Raw genomic sequence first — 16023 nt, 5'->3', positions numbered from 1 at the left:
GAAATGCTGGATCTATCTAAAGCTGATGAACTTCAATTCCACAGACAACTCCAGAATCAAATAGAAGAAAATAACGGGAAGCTTGGGAAGAAATCCGTACAATCAAGGAAACAGAATCATCTGCTCAGACTAGAGGAGCACCTTGAAAATGATTGTGAGAACTCTTTGAATACTTTGCTTTGTTCAATTTTTAATAAATTTTGTAGGACTTATCAGTTTTATCTACTACTTTTTAATCTGTACTTTTAGGGTGTTTTGTTATCATCAAGTTTATCTTAATTTATGGCTACAATTTCAGTAGACATAAATTGGGGGAGATTGTTAGAAATATGTTGTGAGCTTGATGATTAGTTAAACAAAACACCTTAGTAGATTTAACTTAGTGAATTTTGTAGCACTCGACGGATGATCTAATATAGTCCCGACGGATAAACTTTACAGTCCCGACGGATGACAGATTAACATCCATCGAGTGAGTAGCTTATGTAACAATTAAGTTCTGTAGCACATTTTTTCAAGCAACATTGTGTAGATTCTGTAGGAGTGTTATAGAGAAGTCATTCGAGAACTCCAGATTGACTTATAGAGAACTCTGGAAAGCTACTAGAGAACTCAGAGTTATCGACAAGTCAACATTCATTAGAGAATTCTGAGTTATCGATAAGTCAAATTTCACTAAAGAACTCAGAGATATCGACAAGCTAAAATTCACTAGAGAAATCTGAGTTATCGACAAGTCAAATTTGACTAGAGAACTCTGAGTTATCGACAAGTCAATAAGTCACTAGAGAACTCAGAGATATCGATAAGTCAAAATCAAGATATGAATATTAGAGATCTCGATAAGCCGAATTCTCTTATAGAGAACTCAGAGACCTCTACAAGTCAAATCAACTAAGGAGTATTAGAGATCTCGATAAGTCATTATACTTATCGAGATGTCAAGATATTTATATGCCTAACTGGAGATCTCGAGGTAAAATCTCAAAGTACAAATTGCAGACCAGTTCAATATCCAAGATTATCAATCAACAAACAATCCAACCAGTTGGATTGACAAGCCTACAAAAAGTAGCTTGAGGAGTGTGCAAGATCAAGGGTGAAGATTAACTGACAAAGGAAGATCAAAGTTAACATAGTATGTAAAGATATGTTAAGCCAGAAATGGAAGATATATTATTCCTAAAATGGAAATGATTAGTGACAGTTTACTAAAGTGAATAGTATCTCTTATTGTACACTGTGTAAACCAGTAGTTAACTAAAATATAAAGTTAACATTGGTCCTTTGTAAGTTCGTAACAATTAGATCAGGAATTCTTGTATTCTCTCGAGATTGAAGCTAAGCTCTTTAGCAAAAAAGAGCCTAGAAATTTTGTAGCCAAACATTCTTAATTTTAATATATAATTAAGTGAGTTTTGAAAGATCTGTGTTATTCATAGCTGCATATTTAATTTCTGTTATAACACATCTTACTACAAGATTTTATTTACTTTGTTCAAAACCAAAAGAGTTCAAGAAAGGCATATAAACACTAAAACATATTCACTCCCCCCCCCTGTGTGTAATTCATTACCTAACATATATATTTTTATTTCGAAAATAATAATGTCAAAAAAATGTGTGCTGAAAAAAGTTCAAGTCAGCCCGAAATTGTTTCACCCGAGTTCCATTTTAGCGGATAATTCGACCCGAAAGAAAGTCTGAATCAACTAGAAATATCGAATCCCGATGAAATTTGAATTTTTATTCAAATTAATAATTTGAAATTTTATTATTCTATATAATAATAATAATAATAATAATAATAATAAAATTCGGGTTGGATTTTATCCGAGCAGAATTTTACCTGAGCGGAATTTTATCCTAGTGGGACGTCACTGATTAGGGCCAAAATTATTCAAAAAATAAATATTATTATTTAATAATAATATTTAAGTAAAAAAATATTATTGTTATCCTGATTGAATTTTAGTTGGGTAAAATTTTATCCGACTCCGATACCTTTAAAGGCCAAAATTATTCAAGAACTAAACAAATAAATATTATTATTTAATAATAATATTTATTTTTTTTTAAAAAAAAGATAATTAAAAGTTCGATCAGGAACCAGGTCGCTAACCTGATCGTTGAATTCAGCTCGAAACACTTCGACTGGGCTGTTGAAAATGCCACATTTTTCAACCTTAAACGAGGTAGAATTAGATCACGTGTTTAGACCTCACACGAGGTCAAAGGAAGGCGCATGGTTAACAACTTGGGTGGCCAAATTACCAAAAGGTCACCCAAGTTTTGTAGCAGCCGCAAATTCTTTCCTAAGATTTAGAAAAATACTAAAAGACCCTTGAGGTTTTTGACTTGACGAATCAACCACTGAAATTTATAAATTTTTTAAAAAAGAGCTCTGAGATTTGAATCTCAACGAATCAGTACCTGCAAATTTACAGACAATATCCCTGTTGAGCTCGAAAAAATAACTAAATGCACGTTTACACTAGTTTAATATTTTTTGAATGAAATATTCAAAATTATTTTTTGAAAAATTCTTATATGACACAAAAATTATGAAAATTTAAATTTTTTGTGAAAATTTAAGGATTGAAATCCTACAATTATTTTAAGTCTCGAAAAAGACTAAAAAAATTTTAGAAAATTCAGAAATAATTATAAAAATTCTTTCTTGGGCTTGGAAAAATATAAAATAATTTGAAATAATATTTTAATGCCTGAGAGCACAATAAAGTATCTCTGGAAGAGAGAAAATACACGTGAGTACATAATAAATCCTAAAATATTAGGAAAAATTACGAAAAATAGCCGAAGGTATAAAATTATTCCTAAAATACTAGAAAATTTTGAAAAAATATCTGGAGGTAATGAAAAATGAAGGAAAAATACTTGTTGATACAGAAAAATTTCTAAAATATTAGAAAAATTACATACAAGTACAAGATAAATCCTAAAGAATTATGTGAAATTAAGGTAAATACCCGTGGGTATAAAAAATAAATTATCTTTGGAAAATTCACAAGGCTAGAAGATCTAAGCTCGAGAAGATTATGAGAATATAAATAAAGGTCTAAAAAGCCCAAAGGCCCAAGGACATGCCATAATCCACAAAGGATTTAAAAGGTAGATACATCTAATATATCGTCCAAGTTAAATTTGGGAAAGAACTAAGCCCATGAATATAGTCCCAAAAAGGCATCGAGCCCAAATTCAAATTATTAGGAATATGTTGAGAACTTGATGATAACTTAAACAAAACACCTTAGTAGATTTAACTTAGTGAATTTTGTAGCACTCGACGGATGATCTAATATAGTCTCGACGGATGAACTTTATAGTCTCGACGGATGACAAATTGACATCCATCGAGTGAGTATCTTATGTAACAAATAAGTATTGTAGCACGTTTCTGCAAACAACATGTATTAGACAAGTATATTACGTAGGGTTTTCTTAGTCATGTTGACTACTAGATTGATATGTAAAATAGGTTGATTAATTTTAAATATGAGATGTCTTGTAATTCTGTATAAGTGAAATAGAGTCAAGTGTCAGATAGATTCCCGACGGATGATCTACAAGACTCCCAACGGATGATCAACAAAGCTCCCGACGGATGACAAACATACACCCCGATGGATGATCAAATTGAAATAGCTGTTGACCGTGACAACACAGTCACATGCGTTGGGTGTTTGCAAAAGGAATGTGGCAGCCTATTAAGCAGGATTTCGAGAACAAAGAAACATTACCATTTCTATGCAATTGTGAAGATATTCAAAGATGCTGGAATAGAGTAATGAAGTAGCATGGAGTTAGACTAGATATGTTTTATTTTATTATCTTGTCTTATTGTCATGTAAACTTGGTGATATATAAACCAAGTGTAGCAAGTAGAATAATTAACTGAGCAAACACATTTTTCCAGAGAAACATATCAAGCTATATTCTGTAAGTATTTTTCTAAAGTTTAGTTATTCAAACTTATAAGCAGCTGTGAGCTATTAAAAGCTTCACAGAGATCTCAATTTGATATATATATATATATATATCTTGTGGATATATTCAAATCCACCAGAAAGTTTTAAAGTCTTGTGTTTTATTACTTAGTGTTTTGATTTCAACTATATTTCCATTCCGCACTTTTGCAAATCAAACACTGTTATATATATTAAGTTAGAACATTTTTAAAAATCTTAAAAAGTAGCCAGAATTACATTCAACCCCCCTTCTGTAATTCTTGTTGTATTGTTAGGGAATAATACAAATAGAATTTGGAAAAAGTAAGAGGTCAAAATCCAAATGGAATCCAGCCAAAGCTCTATTACCCAATAAAGGAATGTACGACCCTTTTTTTGACCTCATTCCTGATCAAAAATTAGGACGTAAATCCTGGTCGAAATGCTTCGACCAGGAAGCCCTAGTCGAAACCCGGGTCATGGATTCTAGTTAAAAAAAACTTCGACTAGAGGCCCATAATAGACCATTGGTGTCGACCATGATCCTAGTCGAAAACCAGATCGTGGATCTTGGTCGAAAAATTACCAGAAAGATTCGTGAAAATGCAGAAATAAGGGAATAAGTTATAAAATTATTTTCCACGAGAAAATGACACAATATATTTTTGATAAACACATCAAAAATAAATAAAATTCTTGGAAAATACCAAAAAATTGCTAGACACATGAAAAATGTGGAAAAGTTAAGCGAAATTGTTACGATTTTCCTAAAATATGTTTAAGCCTCGAGTAAGGTAAATCGTTGTAAATGTGTAGGTCGCTCCATACTTTACGCTAAAAATGATACCCTGTAAGTGCATAAAATGACTTAACTTCTACGAAAACTTACATGGTTTTCCTATAAGTTGTGGGGCAAATGATAGGGAATAAAAATTATACTAATTGCATAATTAATATCATATTAAGTGTGTCTGATTTGGTCAAAAAAGAAGCCCAGTTAACAAAGCTCTGTAATTAATATTGTATTAATTAGGCTCTAAAGGCCAAAAGTTATGATCTAATTAAGACCCAATTAAGTTAAAGGGCTTGACCTACTATTTTAGCTAGACAAGGCTTAGATAAGACAAAATTGCAATTGAGAAAATAAGTAGAATCAGATTCAACTCTTAAATGAGTAGTTCTCAAGCAACACAATCCAATAAGGAAGAAAATTCATACGTTCTAGGACTTATAAGCCCAATCAAACATGTAGACTTGTCTACCAAGTTTCCTAAACCTGACGCGGACCTTAAACGCCTATATAAGGGGTCTCACCCCACAAATCAGAACTATGTCTTGGCTTGATTTTCTACATACTAGAGATACGTAAGCATCTTATGTGAACATATTTAAGCCATGAAACACAAGTGTAACCATTAAAACTCGAAACTCTCAAACCCTGGCATTAATTACACGCCATAAATATACTTTAGATTTTTATTTACAACATTCAACACCCTTAAATATTTCATCCTAGTACTCTAATTTTTTAACAAGAGAGCATAGTATTCTAATTTTTTGACATGAGAGTATACCTCCACTGCTCATTTAGGGTTCAGCTTCCACATTTGCTCTTGAGAATCTTCCAAACATTTATGTGCTACAGCCCATTTAAAAGACCTAATTATATCCTATATATAATTGGTGTAAGATAGTTAATATGGTACAGTTGTGTTGTTTGATCGTTATAAATAACAATGCCATTTTATATATGTTAAAATTATATGAAACTCCCCCACCCCTACTTCCAACGCATACACCGTGGAAAAGGTAATTTTCATAATAAACTCTAATTATTTCTAATACATTTATAATAAGTAAGTATTGATAATAAAGAGCAATTAATTTAAGTTAAAATATTTTAATATGTCAATATATTAATATAATTAAAAATATATGGTTTGGTCATTATGCCTAACAATATCATTTCACAAGTGTTAAAATTATATAAAACTCCCCCGTAATTTTCATAGTAAACTCTAATTATTTCTAATACATTTATAATAAGTAAGAATTGATAATTGTTATTCCCTAACAATACAACAAGAATTACATAAGGGGGGTTGAATGTAATTCTGGATTCTTTTTCAAATTTAAAGAATGTTCTAACTTGATAAATATTACAGTGTTTGATTAGCAATGGTACGGAATAAAAGAGTGATAGAAAACAAAACACTAAGTAATAAAAATACAAGCTTTTAAAACTTTCTGGTGGATTTGAAAGTATCCACCAGATATATATATGTCAAATTGACAACTCTGTGAAGCTTTGAATAGCTCACAGCTGCATACATGTTTGAAGAACTAAACTACAGAGAAATGCTTACTGAATACAGCTTGATATGTTTCTCTGAAAATAAGCTTGCTTAGTTAATTGTTCTACTTGCTACACTTGGTTTATATATCACCAAGTTTACATGACAATAAGATAAGATAATAAAACAAAATATATCTAGTCTAACTCTATAGTACTTCATTACTCTATTCCAGCATCTTTGAATATCTTCACAATTGCATGGAAATGGTAATGCTTCTTTGTTCTCAAAATCCTAATTAACAGGCTGCCACATTCCTTTTGCAAACACCCAATGCATGTGACTATGTTGTCACTGTCAACAGCTATTTAGATTTGATCATCCGTCGGGATATTGCTGATCATCCGTTGGGAGCTTTTGTTGATCATCCATCTGGAGTCTTTATGATCCATCCGTCAGGAGCCTTTTCAGTCACTTGACTCCATTTTATTTATACAAAATTACAGGACATCTTATATTTACAATTAGTCACCTTATTTTGTATATCCACTAGTAGCTAACATGACTCATATACTCCTACAAAATCTACACAATGTTGCTTGCAGAAATGTGCTACAGAACTTATTTGTTACATAACTTACTCACTCGATAGATGTTAATATGTCATCCGTCGGGACTGTAAAGTTTATCCGTCAGGAATATATTAGATCATCCATCGAGTGCTACAAAATTCACTAAGTTAAATCTACTAAGGTGTTTTGTTTAACATATCATCAAGCTCACAACATATTTCTAACAATCTCCCCCAATTTATGTCTACTGGAACCATAAATTAAGAGAAACTTGATGATAACAAAATACCCTAAAAATACAGATTAAAAAGTAGTAGATAAAACTAATAAGTGCTGCAAATTTTATTGAAAATTGAATAAAGTAAAGTGTACAAAGAGTTCTCACAATCATTTTCAAGGTGCTCCTCTAGCCTGAGCAGATGATTCTATTTCCTTGATTGTCTAGATTTCTTCCCAAGCTTCCCATTGTTTTCTTCTATTTGATTCAGGAGTTGTCTGTGCAATTCAATTTCATCAGCTTCAGATAGATCCCGAATTTCTTGCATTTCCAATAGAGTCTCATTGCTAGAGATACTCAATTGATCATCCAGTCTAAAGAATCTTCTTACTCCCTTATCATCCATGAATTCCATCAGCCAGTAAGGCCTCAAATGCACTCTCTTTCCTGTGAAGGGGATTGTAAGAGTTCTTGGAACTGCATTTTTGGCTTTATTACTCCTCAGTTCTTTTATCTTCTTTAGAACCAATTTCCTTGTAGTTACATTAAACCCAAAGTTCTTCTTGAAGGATGAGAAGACTTTTATCAGAACAGATTGGCTTTCTTGAAGAACTCTGTGAAGTGGCCATGTGATTTCTCTTCCTCCCTTGTACTTGAACACCAGCCTTTCAGGAATATGTATGTGAGCATCAATCCCTCTCACTTCTTCCAATTCATCTAAGTAGAGGTTTATATCAGAGAACTCCTTAATGTCGCAGATGTATAAAAGATCTCCCTTGTTGACTGTAGGTTGAAATTTGGTTAGGGTCTTGGATCTAAGAGTCACAGGCTTCACTTTCTTTATTGCTCTAGTCTTTTTTTTCTTTGGCTTGTTGAATATAGGTAAGTTGAGTTCGAAAATTGGCAGACTTTCCCAGTCCATTGGCTCATCCTTGGGAACTATGGGCTCACCATGAAAGTTCTTTGTAAGATCTGCCTTGAATTCTTCCTTTACCACAGGTGGCTTGGATGACTGTGTTGTAGATGTAGACTGTTTGGGAATGTAGTCTTCCATTTCCACATCACTAAAGTCCAATTTTCTCTTAATTTTTTTGGTTTCTTTATCTGTTGGGGTGCATCTTGCACTTTCTGATCTTTAGCTTCAGTAATCACAGATGGTTATTGTTAGATATATTTGATAATGTCATGGCTAATATAATTTATGTTTAGATTTCAGATCTTATTTAACAGGACAAATCAGTACTTAACCGTTGATCAGTACTTATACTGGAAGTCAGGACTTAAGGATATCAGTACTTATATTATCAGGAGATAATCATCAGATGTTAGATATCAGAACTTAAGTGCTGAAGGACGATCAGATAAGGACAGTAGCTGATTAAAGGAAAGAAGATCGAGATAAACATAAAAAGAGATATGCATGAAGAAGGAGTTCCGTGAAGAATGGAATACTTGGATGAAAAGATATCTGATTGATATGTTTTAGGAAGCAGAATTATATTCCATATCAATTAGCGATTATCTTGTAATTGTGTAGTATATAAACACAGACATAGGGTTTACACTATAAGTGTTATCATATTTGAGAAGATTATTCATTGTAACCCTAGCAGCTCTCGTGATATTTGTTCATCACTGAGAGGTAACAGTTCCATACTGTAACAGAGTTTATTATTTCAATAAAGTTTGTTTTCTGTTACTTAATATATTAAATATCGATTTGATTGTATTATACACTGTATTCACCCCCCTCTACAGTGTGTGTGACCTAACAAGTGGTATCAGAGCTTATCTGTTAACACACATACAGTTAAAGATCCAAACACAATCATGTCGGACACAGAAACTCCAACTAAGCCTACCAAAACTGAGGAACCACCAAAGACACAAATTCAGAGTCGGTATGAGACCATCAGAGTTCCCATACTGAGACCATCTGAATATCCCATATGGAAGGTAAGGATGACCATGTTCCTGGAAGCAACAGATCCAGAATACCTTGATAGAATCAAGGAAGGGCCTCACAAACCAACCAAGCTCGCTGTTGCAGTTGCAGGTGAAGCAGCAAAGACCGTACCAAAGGAGAAGAGTGATTATACTGCTGAAGATATAACATCAATTGCTAAGGATGCTAAGGTACGACACTTACTGCATAGTGCCATTGATAATGTAATGTCAAACAGGGTAATCAACTACAAGACTGCTAAGGAGATATGGGATGCTCTGGAAACAAGGTGTCAGGGAACTGACACAATTAAGAAGAACAGGAAGACAATACTCACTCAAGAGTATGAACATTTTGACTCAAGGACTAATGAGTCATTGAATGATTTATATGATAGATTTGTCAAACTTTTGAATGATTTGTCATTGGTTGATAAAGAGTATGATCTTGAAGATTCAAACCTTAAATTCCTGTTAGCTCTTCCTGAATGCTGGGATTTGAAGGCAACGACAATAAGAGACAACTACAATCTTGATGAAATAACTCTTGATGAAATCTATGGAATGCTCAAGACTCATGAGCTTGAGATGGAACAAAGAAGCAAGAGGAAAGGAGGAAAGTCAAGAACAGTTGCTCTTAAGGCTGAAGAAGAATCCCCCAAAGCAGCTTCCTCAAGGAAAGACAAGGGTAAAGCTCTTGTCATAAAGTCTGAAACTGAGTCATCAAGTTCTGAAAGTGATGATGACTCAGATTCTGAAAGCTTGCCTGAGACTGATGCTGATGAGGAGATGATGAAGCTGTGTGCTCTTATGGTGAATAGAATCACAAAGATTGCATACAGGAAGTTCAGGAAGGGAAAGAAGTTTTCCAGGAAAGGCATAAGTTCTGATAAGAAGAATTTCAGAAGATCTGAAGGCAGAGGAGGAAAGTCTGACAGAGGAGATTATACCAATGTTAAATGCTATAACTGTGGTGAGAAAGGCCACATATCTCCTGATTGCAAGAAGGCAAAGGGTGACAAAGGCAAGGCTCTTGTCACAAAGCAGAAAAACTGGACAGACACCTCAGACTCTGAAAGTGAGGAGAACTATGCATTGATGGCCAATGCTGATAAAGAAAGTGCTGGTAGCAGTTCTGAAGCTGCTGAAACAAAGGTACCTCAGACTACTTATGCTTTTCATACTGATGATATTAATGAGTTGAGAAGATATCTTAAAACCATGTTTGTGAGTTATAGAGATCAAACTTTAACATGTGAAAAATTAACTTCTGAAAATCTTGCTTTTAAGAAAAGAAATGATTTCTTAGAAAAAGAGTTAGTCATGTTCCATCAAACTCAGAAGGATAGAGATGATGCTTTTTATGTTAGGGATGAAGTGCTAAAATTGAATGAATCTCTAAAAGCTGAGTTAGAAAAGGAAAGAGAGGTTATCAGGACTTGGACTAACTCTGGCAAAACAACTCAAAATTTGCTAAGTAGTGGAAACTGGAAAGAAGGCTTAGGTTATGGAGAAGATAAGAATAATAAAGGAACTGAAGAAATTAAGCCTATTGTTAAGCAAAAGCCAAAGTTAAAACCTGTTAAGTTTGTAACTGTAATGTCTGAAAATGAGAAATCAGAAGTTAAAGAGGAATCAACTTCTGACAAACTAAAACAGGAAAAGACAGCTGAAGTGAACATAGGCTTAATGACAAAGAAGCAGCTTAAGCATAAGCTGAAAGATGTTAAGAATGCAAACAAGGTAAAATCACCTAGGAAAAATAGGAATGGAAAGGAAGGTGTGAATAAAAGCAATGATTATAAACCTGTTCCTGATGCTCCTAGGAAAACATGTCATAACTGTGGAAGTTCTAACCATCTGGCTTCTTTTTGCAGGAAGAATAAGAATATTAACTCCCTACCTTCAAAATCAGGAGTTAAAAGTCAGTCTGTTAGATACAAACCACAAAATCCTTGTTTTCATTGTGGTAGTTTATGGCATTCCATTTATACTTGTAAGGAATATCATAGTTTGTACTATGATTATTATCAAATAAAACCTTCTTTGAAGAAAGTTTCCATTGTTCCTTCTAGTGTAAATTCTGATTCAAAGTCTAATAGTGTAAGTTCTGATAAGAAAAATGTTAACATAAACTCTGATGCTAAATCCGCTGCAAATGTTAACAAACTTAATAAGGCCAAAGGATCCAAGCAAGTCTGGGTCCTTAAAACTAATAATTAGTGGTCTTTGTGATTGCAGGGCAACAGGAAAAATATTCTAGTTCTGGACAGTGGATGTTCAGGACATATGACTGGAAATAAGGCCCTGCTATCAGACTTTGTGGAGAAAGCTGGCCCAAGTCTTTCTTATGGAGATGGCAACATTGGAAAAACATTGGGATATAACAATATCAATCTTGGAAATGTCATAATTAAAGAAGTAGCTCTGGTCTCAGGACTTAAACACAATCTGCTGAGTATAAGTCAAATCTGTGACAGAGGTTATCATGTTGATTTCTTTGAAGAACATTGTGAAATTGTGAGTAAATCTAAAGGCAAAGTTGTTCTGAAATGATACAGGCGTGGTAACATTTATGAAGCTAAGCTTTCAACAAGTACTGATGGTTCTGCAATTTGTCTGATGAGTAGAGCATCAATTGAAGAAAGCTGGAATTAATTGGCACAATAAACTCTCTCATTTAAATTTCAACAATATAAATGAACTGGTCAAGAAAAATCTTGTGAGAGGACTGCCAAAGTCAGTATTTGCTCCTGATGGCCTTTATGATTCCTGTTAGAAAGCCAAACAAAGAAAATCTTCTTTTAGGAGCAAGACTGAATCATCAATTCTTGATCCTTATCATCTACTACATGTTGATCTATTTGGTCCAGTGAATGTCATGTCTATTGCAAAGAAGAAATATGCATTGGTCATAGTGGATGAGTTCACCAGATACACATGGGTGTATTTCTTGCACACAAAAAGTGAAACTGCATCTATCTTGATTGATCATGTCAAATATTTGGATAAATTGGTCAAAGATTCTGTGAAAATTTTAAGGAGTGATAATGGCACTGAGTTCAAGAATTTGATAATGGAAGAGTTCTGCAAAAACCATGGAATAAAGCACGAATTTTCTGCTCCTGGAACTCCACAGCAAAATGGAGTTGTTGAAAGGAAGAATAGAACTCTCATTGAAGCTGCACGTACAATGCTTGAAGAAGCAAAGCTTCCAACCTATTTCTGGGCTGAAGCTGTGCAGACTGCTTGTTTTACTCAAAATCAACACTCATTAACAAGCATGGAAAAACACCATATGAGATGGTGAAGAAAAAGAATCCAAATCTGAAATACTTTCATGTATTTGGATGCAAGTGTTTTGTTCTCAAGACTCATCCTGAACAGCTATCCAAGTTTGATCTAAAAGCTGATGAAGGAATCTTTGTTGGATATCCACTTTCCACAAAAGCCTTCAGAGTCTATAATTTGAGAACAAAAGTGGTCATGGAATCTATCAATGTCTCTTTTGATGAAAAGAAGATTACTGGTCTTGAAGATTTCATTGACCATGATCAGCTGAGATTTGAAAATGAAGACTCAAATTCTGATACTGAAAATCCTGGCAGTCTAAGTCCTGATACTGTAAACTCTGATGAATTAAACTCTGATGTTATTGAAACTGTGGTGACTACGTCAAAGGAAGATGCACCTATGCAGGGGGAGCATACTCAAGATCCTACCACATCTCAAGAAACATCAGAACATATATCTGGCTCTTCAAGTTCTGATTCGTCAAGTTCTGATAAGCCAAGTTCTGATAGTGCTGAAAATCTAAATACTGAAGAATCCAACTCACAGAGCATAGTTTCAGGGGGAGCATCAGAAAATGAAAATGAAGACAGCATGGATCATGGGGGAGCATCCAGTTCTAGAGAAAACCTTCCATCTGCAAGGAAGTCGACAAAATCACATACACCTGATTTGATAATTGGAAATCCTGATGCAGGTGTCAGAACTAGAACAGGTACTTCAAATGAATGTCTCTACAATTCTTTTCTCTCTCAGACTGAGCCAAAGAAAGTGGAAGAAGCTCTTCAAGATTCTGATTGGGTGCAAGCAATGCAGGAAGAGTTAAATGAATTTGAAAGAAACAAAGTCTGGACCCTAGTGCCAAGACCAAAGAATAGATCTGTTGTTGGTACAAAGTGGGTATTCAGAAACAAAACTGACAGTGATGGCATAATTACAAGGAATAAGGCAAGGCTGGTTGCAAAAGGATATTCTCAACAGGAGGGAATTGATTATGATGAAACATTTGCACCAGTTGCTAAGTTAGAAGCCATAAGGATATTTTTGGCTTATGCTGCTCACAAAAAGTTTACTGTCTTTCAAATGGATGTGAAAAGTGCTTTTCTCAATGGAGAATTGGAGGAGGAGGTATATGTTGAACAACCTCCAGGCTTTGTAGATTCCAAACATCCAGATTATGTCTACAGGCTTGATAAAGCACTTTATGGACTTAAGCAAGCTCCTAGAGCATGGTATGAGACTTTAGTTCAGTTTCTTCTGGAAAGTGGATTCAACAGAGGAACAATAGACAAAACACTGTGCTACCTCAACCATGGAAAGGACTTACTTCTGGTCCAGATTTATGTTGATGATATCATTTTTGGGTCTACAAATGACAAACTTTGCAAGAAGTTTGCCAAACTAATGCAGTCAAGATATCAGATGAGTATGATGGGGGAACTTAGCTATTTTCTGGGCCTTCAAGTCAAGCAGAATGAAGAAGGCACTTTTATTTGTCAAACCAAGTACACCAGAAACTTGCTGAAGAAATTTGGAATGCAAGATTGTTCAAGTGCATCCACTCCCATGGCCACTGCAACAAAACTGGATAAGGATACTGGTAAATCAGTATATATTACTGACTACAGAGGTATGATTGGCTCTCTACTCTATCTAACTGCTAGTAGACCTGATATCATGTATGCTACCTGTCTTTGTGCAAGATTTCAAGCAGATCCAAGAGAACCTCACTTAACAGCTATGAAAAGAATCTTTAAGTATCTTAAAGGTACAGCTGATCTGGGATTGTGGTATCCTAGAGAATCAGATTTTAAACTAATAGGTTACTCAGATGCAGATTTTGCAGGTTGCAAAATTGACAGGAAAAGCACAAGTGGAAGCTGCCAATTTCTTGGAGGCAGATTGGTTTCTTGGTTCAGCAAGAAACAAAAGTCAATTTCCACATCAACTGCAGAAGCAGAGTATATTGCTGCAGGAAGCTGTTGTGCACAGATTCTTTGGATGAAGAATTAGTTACTGGATTATGGGTTAACATATTTCAAAATCCCTATTTACTGTGATAATCAAAATGCTATTGATATGACAGGTAATCCAGTTCAACACTCTATGACAAAGCACATCAGCATCAGGTACCACTTCATAAGGGAACATGTGGATGACGGTACAGTGGAATTGCACTTTGTTCCAACAGATCAACAACTAGCAGATATCTTCACAAAACCACTGTGTGAAGCCACTTTTACAAGATTGGTAAATGAACTTGGAATGATTTCAGGTTCTTTCTCTAAATCTGCTTAGTCTTGTTCTGTATTATCAGACTTTATGATTAGTATTTACAGAATTTAATCTCTTTCTGTGATTAATTGATAAATGTTTTCAAGTACTGACTGTTGTCTGATATATGTTTCTAAACTCTGATAAGTGATTTGTCTGTCTAAGTAAAAATTCAATCCTATGAGGATAACTGTGCTAGATACTGACTTACTAGTCTTCAATAAACAAATGATCCCATGTAAGAAGTAATTATTTTTGTGGAAATCTTATGATACTAGCAAATTCTGATAATTGAGCTTAGTTGAGTTTACTTTGTTTATCTTATTACTAAGTCACAAATTAGAATAATGCTACTCATCTGTTAAGTTCTGATACTAGTAAAACTGCCGAATGTACTAAGTGCTGATAAACCTCACTTATAAAAAGAAAAATCAAAAGGATCAAAGAATAAAATCAGGTACTCCTTTGAGATCTAGAGTAAAAATGTGGAAGAGAAGACCCAAGTGCATTGCTGGTATTAAGTAAATATGCATTAGAAAAGCAAAATATTTTCTTGGTGACTTTTCACACTCTATGATTACTGGAGAAATACTCTGATAATAGCATAAATTCTGATAAGCAGTCGTGACTCACTTACACTGAGGAGCCACTGTAAAATAGAATTTAAAAAGATGCATAAAATTAGCATAAAACAGTTGAGGTGGACTCAAGCATGAACTCATTCATTAGTAGGTTTCAGGATAATGACAGCTCTTTAGCAAAATTTTAGTTATGCCTTATTTCTAAAATATACTGAAGTGAATCAGACTTTACTCTTTGTCTGCTATTTAGCTTGATGCACACACTAATCACTCCATCTGAATGATGAAAATTACTGTGGTGGTCTATGGTTTTTTAGATAAACAGTCATTGTGTCATTTTGCACTAATTTTGAGGCCAAGTTCTGGTTGCATATTCTGACGATTAAGTTCTGAAGAGTATAACTCAGCACTTGTATGAGGATTTACTTAGATAGGCATTCCTTTTTCGAGTTAAGAAATTATGTTCTGATGACTGTTAAGTTCTGAAATAAGTCTAAGTTCTGATATTACAGTCTAAATTCTTTACTTGACTTATCTGTGGATAAAATTTGATAACAGTCTCGGTACAAACTAGAACATGTGAAGTGGAAGATTAATAGTCACTATGGTTAGGATTAATGGTACTCGTACTTGAACAGTCAACTTTTACTTGTATCTTGTGCGCATTCAACCATGTTTTCTCTTTCCAATGAATGTTATTCTTTTTCCAAGTCTGGGGAGACGAGGTAGAATTAATTCTACCTGTCAGCATTAAAAACCTTTATGTCTCCTGGCATTCTCTTGCCTATATAAACAGCCTCTTCACATCAGCCTTCCCATCACACTCTTTCTCACAAACTTACCTTCATATTTCTTTTCTTTCAAAAATACAATGGTCAGATA

This window comes from Apium graveolens, chromosome 10, assembly GCF_009905375.1.
Source record: "Apium graveolens cultivar Ventura chromosome 10, ASM990537v1, whole genome shotgun sequence".
Classification (NCBI taxonomy): Eukaryota; Viridiplantae; Streptophyta; class Magnoliopsida; order Apiales; family Apiaceae; genus Apium; species Apium graveolens.
The sequence above is the reverse complement of the archived record's forward strand: the minus strand, read 5'-3'. Positions refer to the sequence as shown.